Raw genomic sequence first — 11,356 nt, forward strand, 5'->3', positions numbered from 1 at the left:
TGTCATGGAATGGGTTCAGGCGATTCACAGGATTGATCAATCTGAAATAAATTGGCAGAAATCTGCAGATCAGCAGAAAATTGCCATAACTGAATTCAAGTCTAACAAGTCTAACAAAACTTGGGTTAAACGAGAACAGCAGCTCACCAGGTTAAAGTATTCCAGGTAACTGGATATGGCAAGTAAATATTAAAAACATTACGAGCAATTAAGTTTGTATCATTTCAAGCTCACATTCTAGGAAAATGATCACCACACAACCTGAAAAATGTACGGAGTCAGTGACAGTTTATAATGACCCACTGTTTAGATGTACTACACATGATCATGTATACACCTAGTGGAGTACTTAGTAACTCGAGTGACTAATCGCCACTTTATTTTGCATGAATGTTTCACATTACTTTTCTTTGTTGTTTTACATTTTACAGTTGACTGTCCATTTCACAACTCTATATTTAATGGCTTTGTTACTGTGTAAAGTGTTGCTGGGCCGTGACAAAATGGGCTATTATGACTTTACAACGGTCGTGAAGTTACAGTTAAACACAAAATGTCTGGTCGAGAGAATCTAGGATTTCTGACAAATGTGTGTTGAACAATGAAAATGACCTATGTTTACAGTTTCCTAGTTGTCACACATTTGGAGACCACTGAAGGTCAAAGTGAACTCATATCACGGTACATTGTCTATCTGTCTGTCAACGTTCAACCTTCAACTGGCTCAAGGGATGGTGCCATAATAGAAGCTTATTTGATGATTTAAAAATCATTTATTTTTTAATTATTAAATATGATGCCAATCAGACTTAATTATAGTATTTTGATAAAGAATAAAGTAGTTCTATCTGTACAACTTGAAAAAACATGATAAATTTAAGAACATCCCAATGATAGATCTAAAGCACTGTGTGGTTGAACATTATGTGAGAAGTTCCTTGCATGATGAACATCTGCGCTCTGTAATGTTGCAAACAGGAAAACAGCTTACATCTTAGAGACTGCTTCACCGAATGAAATGATATTTGACATGGAAGTTTGTTACAATGATATTCTATAATGTTTAAGAATGTTATGTAATGATAGTTTCCTCGCACATCAAACACGGATTATTAACTCTTCTTGCTTAATGATCACATCACTGTAAATGTACCTAGTGAGCAGCATTGTCGTAGTGTTAGTTTTCAACATTATTTTCATGCTTGCCATCTTGTTTTCCATGCACTTAGTGTGAGCTCGTGCAATCTTGACTTATCTTATCACATCCAGCGTGCTTGTGCTATCATCTGCCTCAGCCTAAGACAGCATAACATTCTATTTTCACATGATTAACGAAACATATCAAATTATGATAATATGCATATATGTAGATATCACTAGGTGTATCCAGGTTACATGAAAGCCTGGGTCACTGTGCCCCAGAGCACCTGCTCCACCAATGTTCCAGGGTGCAGTCTCACACCTATTAGTACCAGAGCTCCTATAGCCAGGGTGCAGTCTCACACCTATTGGCACCAGAGCTCCTATAGCCAGGGTGCAGTCTCACACCTATTGGCACCAGAGCTCCTATAGCCAGGGTGCAGTCTCACACCTATTGGCACCAGAGCTCCTATAGCCAGGGTGCAGTCTCACACCTATTGGCACCAGAGCTCCTATAGCCAGGGTGCAGTCTCACACCCTATTGGTCACCAGAGCTCCTATAGCCAGGGTGCAGTCTCACACCTATTAGCACCAGAGCTCCTATAGCCAGGGTGCAGTCTCACACCTATTGGCACCAGGCTCCCTATAGCCAGGGTGCAGTCTCACACCATTGGCTCCTAGGCCAGGGTGCAGCTCTCCTATAGCCAGGGGTGCAGTCTCACACCTATTGGCACCAGAGCTCCTATAGCCAGGGTGCAGTCTCACACCTATTGGCACCAGAGCTCCTATAGCCAGGGTGCAGTCTCACACCTATTAGCACCTATTCCTACCAGGGTGCAGTCTCCTATAGCCAGGGCTGCAGGTCAGTCACACCTATTAGCACCAGAGCTCCTATAGCCAGGGTGCAGTCTCACACCTATTGGCACCAGAGCTCCTATAGCCAGGGTGCAGTCTCACACCTATTAGCACCAGAGCTCCTATAGCCAGGGTGCAGTCTCACACCTATTGGCACCAGAGCTCCTATAGCCAGGGTGCAGTCTCACACCTATTGGCACCAGAGCTCCTATAGCCAGGGTGCAGTCTCACACCTATTAGCACCAGAGCTCCTATCTCACACCTATTAGGCTCCTATACCAGTCTCACCCTATTAGCCAGGCCAGGGTGCAGTCTCACACCTATTGGCACCAGAGCTCCTATAGCCAGGGTGCAGTCTCACACCTATTGCTCCTATAGCCAGGGTGCAGTCACCAGAGCTCCTATAGCCAGGGTGCAGTCTCACACCCTATTGGCACCAGAGCTCCTATAGCCAGGGTGCAGTCTCACACCTATTGGCACCAGAGCTCCTATAGCCAGGGTGCAGTCTCACACCTATTAGGCACCAGAGCTCCTATAGCCAGGGTGCAGTCTCACACCTATTGGCACCAGAGCTCCTATAGCCAGGGTGCAGTCTCACACCTATTGGCACCAGAGCTCCTATAGCCAGGGTGCAGTCTCACACCTATTGGCACCAGAGCTCCTATAGCCAGGGTGCAGTCTCACACCTATTAGCACCAGAGCTCCTATAGCCAGGGTGCAGTCTCACACCTATTGGCACCAGAGCTCCTATAGCCAGGGTGCAGTCTCACACCTATTAGTACCAGAGCTCCTATAGCCAGGGTGCAGTCTCACACCCAGGCAGTCCACACCTATAGCCAGGGTGCAGTCTCACACCTATTGGCTCTATACCAGGGTGCAGTCTCCTATAGCCAGGGTGCAGTCTCACACCTATTGGCACCAGAGCTCCTATAGCCAGGGTGCAGTCTCACACCTATTGGCACCAGAGCTCCTATAGCCAGGGTGCAGTCTCACACCTATTGGCACCAGAGCTCCTATAGCCAGGGTGCAGTCTCACACCTATTGGCACCAGAGCCAGCCAGCAGTCACACCTATTAGCACCAGAGCTCCTAGCCAGGGTGCAGTCTCACACCTATTGGTACCAGAGCTCCCTATAGCCAGGCTCCTGCAGCCCAGGGTGCAGTCTCACACCTATTGGTACCAGAGCTCCTATAGCCAGGGTGCAGTCTCACACCTATTGGCACCAGAGCTCCTATAGCCAGGGTGCAGTCTCACACCTATTGGCACCAGAGCTCCTATAGCCAGGGTGCAGTTTCACACCTATTAGCACCAGAGCTCCTATAGCCAGAACTGTTGAGGTAGATATCCACTGCTGAATTTTATACATAGATTATGTTCTTTTCTGCATTCGTATTAAAGCATCATTTTCCCTTTTTGTACACTGATCAGCTCTAAGTCCATATCTGTTATTGTGCTTGAATGGTAGTATGTGTCACTTGGACTATTTCTCTCATCTGTTCAGAGGAATTATGGGTAATAGTCCTGTTGGGATAGCAGACTTGTTTAAGAGTTTAGATTGAGGAAGCCAGCCATCTCAGGTGACTGTAATTTGCTGTACAGAGTTGCATCGAATGTGAATATAAAAAACCTAGGATGCTGAGTTCCAATCCTAGTTGCCTAGGTTACGTGTCCTGGTTTGTCACCACCATACCTTTGCTCATTGGTTGCACCAAGCGGTTAACGTCCGAGACCTACATGACTGGGCTTAACTCCCAGCGGCAAGGTCACATGCAGTGGTATAATGGTATCTGTTTAAAGCCATGTTAAACCAAACTCACTGCCTTCCATGCAGGATGATATGTGTCATTGTATTGTGTGGGTTTAACAATGCACTGGTGTAACTGCTATATTTTTTACACAAATACCTCTGTGGCTATTTTATAGAATGTCTGTAACCTGGTTTTTGAAACACTGACCCCACAATTTACAGTCCTGTTTCTGCTGAATCTGTTAATATATTTCATTAAAACAAATTGTCAGGGATAGAAAGTTCTGAGTACATCTATGATGGACTTTGGTGGTGATTTTGGCTGTGGATGTATATTTAGTTTAAAACCACAGCCATGCATCGCAGCCATGATGACAACAGACATGTGCAGAGGAGCATTGTCCTTTTGGAGCAATACACCTTCAGTTAAACTTTGATGTTGGCCATTGAAGGTCTGACCGTTCAGGAGCTAGTCCACCAGGAGGTTTTCCTTGGAATCCCAGAAAACTGAATCCATCATTTTGCCAACTGATGGAACAGACTTTTTGCCTTTTCTTCAGAGAAAACATTTGATGTCTCCACTGTTGTCATTGTTGTTTAGTACCTGTCTGACAATGGTGGACCAACAAATCATCATTGATTACCAATCCCTAAACGAACCCTGAGGGGTCTACTTCTCACAAGGATAGATGAACACGAGCATTTCTGATCAGGAGTGATAAGCCCTGGAACACAGCTTGCTGAAACATTTGTAGTGTCCATTACTTTTTCTAAGAATGTGCTCAACTCTTTCATGTGTCAACTGTACTGGCTATATAACATGTAGTGAGTCATCAGTCATCCAAGGTAGTATATATAGTATCAACAATATTCTTTATACAGTTTTATTGCAGTTTTATATCTTATTGATATTAGATCATTATGACTTGAGGATCTGTCCTCTTTTGAAATCGAAGCCCAACTCTTAACATTGATTAGGACAAAAGAGGGACCATGATCCCCTAAAGTTCACACTATGTCAGTTCACATTTCGATCATTGAAGGAGCCATGTCTGTGCAAAGTCAAATTGTAATGTGACTGATCATGCATGCAATTGTAAGTGTTAAATATTTCATGCTACTGTTCCCAAAGCCAGATCAGTTGGACACTGACACTAGGTGGGGGACTTATCAACAATTATCAATTAGTATGGGGTTAAGTTATGTGGAATGGTTGTTAAATGTTGAAAGCATGAAGTCAAGTTAGGTGGTAGGAGTTGACTCATGATGGAGCGGGGAGGTGTGGGAGTCAAGTCATCGGTGGCGATGGTGCTGGAGCAGCAGCAGTAACTGCACCACCAGTTGAGCAGCCAAGTGCCTACTTCCTGTGTAGCCTTCAGGGGGGAGAAGCATTAGGCAATCAGGTAGAGCACTTGACATTCTCAACAGTCCGGTTTAATCACTCAGGAGTTCATTGTATTTCATTGCTCTAGTTTACTCTTTTGATTGACATATAAGAATTAACTTGTTTTAGAAATATACAAATATGATATCAGTTTCAGATCTTGCATTTTTATTACAACTTTTCCCATATCCAATATTTACTATCAATCTCTGACTTTTCCCCCAAACATTACCAAACAGTTTCCATACATAGTGATGTTTTGTCATGCGTCAGAAGATATTGTTTTCATTATGACAACATAAGATTTCCTAACGTCAGGAAGTAGTGCTCCCACACTTATCTGAAACTCTAGTTCTATTTATCTGGAGTGTATGATAACACAACAGACAGTGATACGCATTCTGTAATGAAGTGTTGGTCATTCCGCACCAACTATCTACTTGTAAAAGCAGGGCAGTGGGTTAGCTTTGTGGTTAGAGCGTCTATTCATCAAGCCCCATGTTCCATTCCTAACATGGTATTGGTAGAACAATGACATAAGTAGCATAAAACAATACTCACTCACTCATGTTAAAGCAGGCCTTTACATTTGCTTGGTCAGTTCAACTTGGAGGGCATACTCCCAGAAACTGTTTTCAAATACTTCTTCACGGTTAGTTATGGATGATTCTCCTTACATTTCTATCATTTAACAGTTTGAAACCATAAGGTCTGTTATGATCAACTTTATTCTGCTGTTATTTTCTGTTATTAGTGTTATGGTTCTATGTGGTATTTAATGGTCCATCTGTATTAAGGTGTTAAGTTTCCCACATTTACTGCGGCTGGTTATTTCTGTTGCAGTTTGTTGTGGCTGACTTAACACTGCACTAACCACGGTATATTTTCACAATATAGGACTGTTTGCAAGGTGTGTATATATTGTGGAAAGTATCAATGTATAATGTTCATGTTTTAACTTTAAAAAGAGGAAGCAACTATTCCATGTATTCCTTGTACATTCCACGAGATTTTCAGTTGCTACTGTGACGTCATGGCAATGCTGCTTCAATGTTTGTGTACATTAGCTTGTGACATCACCATAAACAAGCTTCATGATATTTCTCCCTGAACCTGAAACTGAAACATGTAGGACGGAAATTCAAGTCATGTCATTATTTTTGTGTATTTCTTACATATATTGTTAACTCTGTACGTATCCAATCCACCATTCACAATTTTCTCAATGATCCTCTTCCTTCACTAACCCTGTGAGATCAGATTCACGTGACTTGACTGAAGGGTAACATATGTTATTTGGGATCCCAATTCCTTACTAAAGTGCAGGGCGGTGGGGTAGCCTAGTGGTTAAAGCGTGCGCTCTTCATGCCGAAGACCTGGGTTCGATTCCCCACATGGCTACAATGTGTGAAACCGATTTCTGGTGTCCCTCGCCGTGATATTGCTGGAATATTGCTAAAAGTGGTCTAAAACTAAACTCACTCATTCACTAAAGTGCAGATTCTATTACTTTTGTTGGGTTGAGTCCCACCCGGGCTTTTGAACCCACACCCTCAGAGCCAGGCACCTAATCACCCCTTTCTAAATGACATTGTGTATTCATTGACTGAAGGGTATTATCATACCCCAGTAATATAGATCACACTTTCTGTCACTGGTTTGTTCAATGGGGACATAATTCTTAGAGCCCAAGCCCAAATATCGCTGCTGCAACATCAGTGTTACTCACTGTTCCCTTATTGACCAGTTTCGAAAACTGCCAGTGTCACCTTCATGTTGAAGGTTTACAGGGGCCTGCTGTGAGGCACGTGCCCTGTCCGTTATCATCCGTGTGACAAATTGATGTACTTGAGATAAATCTGATGAGCTGATTAATACTTTGATGTCTCACTGACAAGAGATAGAGGGATAGCTAGGCCTGACATGACTCAACACGTGACATCGGTAATTACAACTGGACAAATCATCATCGCGCCAGGATGTATTGATCAGTCTTATCGCCTCAAAGGATCACAACAAGGGAAGCATATGTCTTGGCCTACATAATCTGCCATTTGACAAGTGAAAAATATTTATAATTCCTCATTTCTTTGTTTATCTACAAGTTTTAAGTCAAAACTAATCACAGTCAATAATAATGTTTTGTTTGTGTAGATGTATGCCGGATTCCCTATCCCCACAAACACAAGAAACAGCTCTATGCCCATGTAGGGTATGAGGATGCTTGCATCCAAGCAAAAACTTTATTACTTTTAAGATGTTTGATAGAATTTTTTAATAATTTTTCTTTTAAATAATTTCTTTATTTTTGTTGTTTTAAGTTTAATGGATAAATTGGCTTTCTGGTTGACACATTTTTCAAATTGCATCCAGACGGAACTCATGTGATTGCAATACCAAAATAGATCAACTGTTTCACGTTGGTTATTACAATAACCACATAAACTGCTGTCTACGTATCCCATTTTAAAGAGTAAAGAATTTGTTGGTAAAATATGGTGAAGAATTTAATATTGAAACCATTGCTGTTTAGAAATTTGCAGACATTTAGTTGGAATCACATCGTATTTTTGTCTGTCAGATTTCAGTACTTTTTCCCCAAATACCAATTCCCATTTTGTAAAATGTTGATTTTGTAAACGTTGAGTTTGTATAAGAGTTTCATAGTAGTATCAATTTTCTTGTACTGTTTTATGCAGATGTATGATATTAATTGGCAGAGGGACATTCAAGATTTGTTTTAAATTTTGGAAAACCCATTCCACGACAATATGCTTTGACAGATGCTACCACGCTGTTGAACTAGAAACTTAACATTAATGTCATAATGTTGTTTGAACTCTTCAAGGGTATAAAAATATCCATGTTCATTAATAACATCGCTTATAAAATTTATTAATTTACTTTGTCATTGCTTTAATGAGACAAGTCTTTTACCAATTGTAATGTAGCATATTAATTTCAGAGTTATCTACTTGGCTAACATTGTTTACAAATTGAACCAAGCAAAAGCAATAGTAAGAACAAGCAATATGTTTTTGTATCCATGTTTTTGGGTCATTCATTTTCGTTGTCCAGATATGTTTTCGAATATTCCTTAGCAGGCTTAATTCAAACAATTGTTTTGATTTTGTTGAATTGTGTAAGTAATGTCTCTGTAACATGGAAATCTTTTGAGCCTGTATGAGTTCTTAATTTTGGTGCAATTTATACCACCACCTTCTGTTTTGCAAATAATTTGTGTTCTCTTGATCTTGTCACGGTTGTTCCCATAAGAATTTGAATATTTTCTTTTAGAAAGGTTCTAACATTGAATCGTGTGTGTGTGTGTGTGTGTGTGTGTGTGTGTGTGTGTGTGTGTGTGTCTGGTAATGCTGAAAACAGGTGATTTAGCTTAGGTAATATGAGTGATTTAAGGATAGCATTTCTCCCAAGAGGTGTAATGTTGCTTACTGATGATAAACATTAATGTCTTGACAGAAGTGTTTGAAAACAAATCTCTAATAAGCAGGACCATAAGTTAAAAACCTTCAGACTGCCTGTTCTATCTATATGTAATATTAGGGATATTAAGTAAGTCTCAATATATTAGTCTTTTAGTGTGTGATTCGCCAAAATACTATGCAGCAAGCAATTAGATTCAAGGGTCATTAAATTTTATGCTTTTGATAGCACTAAGCTCTCTATAAGTGCATTCAATGCCCGCCTTGGACAACTTCATCATGTTTGTGATTGCTGTGGTATGGACATTTTGTTATTATCACAGGATAAAGCACTATACTTTTTAACTGAAACCACATCCCTGTAGATGAATGCTGAGCCCCACAATGCTCAGCCTATACTAGTCTTGAAACCACATCACTGAAACCACATCCCTGTAGATGAATGCTGTAGCCCCACAATGCTGTAGCCTATACTAGTACTGAAACCACATCCCTGTAGATGAATGCTGAGCCCCACAATGCTGGCCTATACTAGTACTGAAACCACATCCCTGTAGATGAATGCTGAGCCCCACAATGCTCAGCCTATACTAGTACTGAAACCACATCCCTGTAGATGAATGCTGAGCCCCACAATGCTCAGCCTATACTAGTACTGAAACCACATCCCTGTAGATGAATGCTGAGCCCCACAATGCTCAGCCTATACTAGTACTGAAACCACATCCCTGTAGATGAATGCTGAGCCCCACAATGCTCAGCCTATACTAGTACTGAAACCACATCCCTGTAGATGAATGCTGAGCCCCACAATGCTGAGCCTATACTAGTACTGAAACCACATCCCTGTAGATGAATGCTGAGCCCCACAATGCTCAGCCTATACTAGTACTGAAACCACATCCCTGTAGATGAATGCTGAGCCCCACAATGCTCAGCCTATACTAGTACTGAAACCACATCCCTGTAGATGAATGCTGAGCCCCACAATGCTCAGCCTATACTAGTACTGAAACCACATCCCTGTAGATGAATGCTGAGCCCCACAATGCTCAGCCTATACTAGTACTGAAACCACATCCCTGTAGATGAATGCTGAGCCCCACAATGCTCAGCCTATACTAGTACTGAAACCACATCCCTGTAGATGAATGCTGAGCACTACAATGCTATAACCACATCCCTGTAGATGAATGCTGAGCCCCACAATGCTCAGCCTATACTAGTACTGAAACCACATCCCTGTAGATGAATGCTGAGCCCCACAATGCTCAGCCTATACTAGTACTGAAACCACATCCCTGTAGATGAATGCTGAGCCCCACAATGCTGTACTGAACCACATCCCTGTAGATGAATGCTGAGCCCCACAATGCTGGAACCACATCCCTGTAGATGAATGCTGAGCCCCACAATGCTCAGCCTATACTAGTACTGAAACCACATCCCTGTAGATGAATGCTGAGCCCCACAATGCTCAGCCTATACTAGTACTGAAACCACATCCCTGTAGATGAATGCTGAGCCCCACAATGCTCAGCCTATACTAGTACTGAAACCACATCCCTGTAGATGAATGCTGAGCCCCACAATGCTCAGCCTATACTAGTACTGAAACCACATCCCTGTAGATGAATGCTTAGCCTATACTAGTACTGAAACCACATCCCTGTAGATGAATGCTGAGCCCCACAATGCTCAGCCTATACTAGTACTGAAACCACATCCCTGTAGATGAATGCTTAGCCCTAGTACAATGCCACATCCCTGTAGCCTATGCTAGTACTGAAACACATCCCTGTAGATGAATGCTGAGCCCCATGCTCAGCCTCACAATGCTGGAACCACATCCCTGTAGATGAATGCTGAGCCCCACAATGCTCAGCCTATACTAGTACTGAAACCACATCCCTGTAGATGAATGCTGAGCCCCACAATGCTCAGCCTATACTAGTACTGAAACCATCCCTGTAGATGAATGCTGAGCCCCACAATGCTCAGCCTATACTAGTACTGAAACCACATCCCTGTAGATGAATGCTGAGCCCCACAATGCTCAGCCTATACTAGTACTGAAACCACATCCCTGTAGATGAATGCTGAGCCCCACAATGCTCAGCCTATACTAGTACTGAAACCACATCCCTGTAGATGAATGCTGAGCCCCACAATGCTCAGCCTATACTAGTACTGAAACCACATCCCTGTAGATGAATGCTGAGCCCCACAATGCTCAGCCTATACTAGTACTGAAACCACATCCCTGTAGATGAATGCTGAGCCCCACAATGCTCAGCCTATACTAGTACTGAAACCACATCCCTGTAGATGAATGCTGAGCCCCACAATGCTCAGCCTATACTAGTACTGAAACCACATCCCTGTAGATGAATGCTGAGCCCCACAATGCTCAGCCTATACTAGTACTGAAACCACATCCCTGTAGATGAATGCTGAGCCTGTACTAGTACTGAAACCACATCCCTGTAGATGAGTGCTGATCCCCACAATGTACTAGTACTGAAACCACACTCAATGGTCATAGAGGAAACCTATCTGCTTTATATACTCCAGACATCACCTTTGAGGTCAGTCAGGTTAAAGGTATTGAAGTATTTCCCCTCTGATAGATACATTTGCCTTCAAAAACATGTATTTTAAACCACTGCTGTGATGTGACAAATTCCTTACTCAATGGGAAGGTAGTGGAAGCTCTTCACTCCGTCTTTGCCATATCCTTTATGCAGCTGTAGTCATTGATGCAAACCATATGAACTCAACTCCATA

This window comes from Haliotis rubra, unplaced genomic scaffold (assembly GCF_003918875.1).
Source record: "Haliotis rubra isolate DU_JTF1 unplaced genomic scaffold, ASM391887v1 Scf136, whole genome shotgun sequence".
NCBI classification, from domain to species: domain Eukaryota; kingdom Metazoa; phylum Mollusca; class Gastropoda; order Lepetellida; family Haliotidae; genus Haliotis; species Haliotis rubra.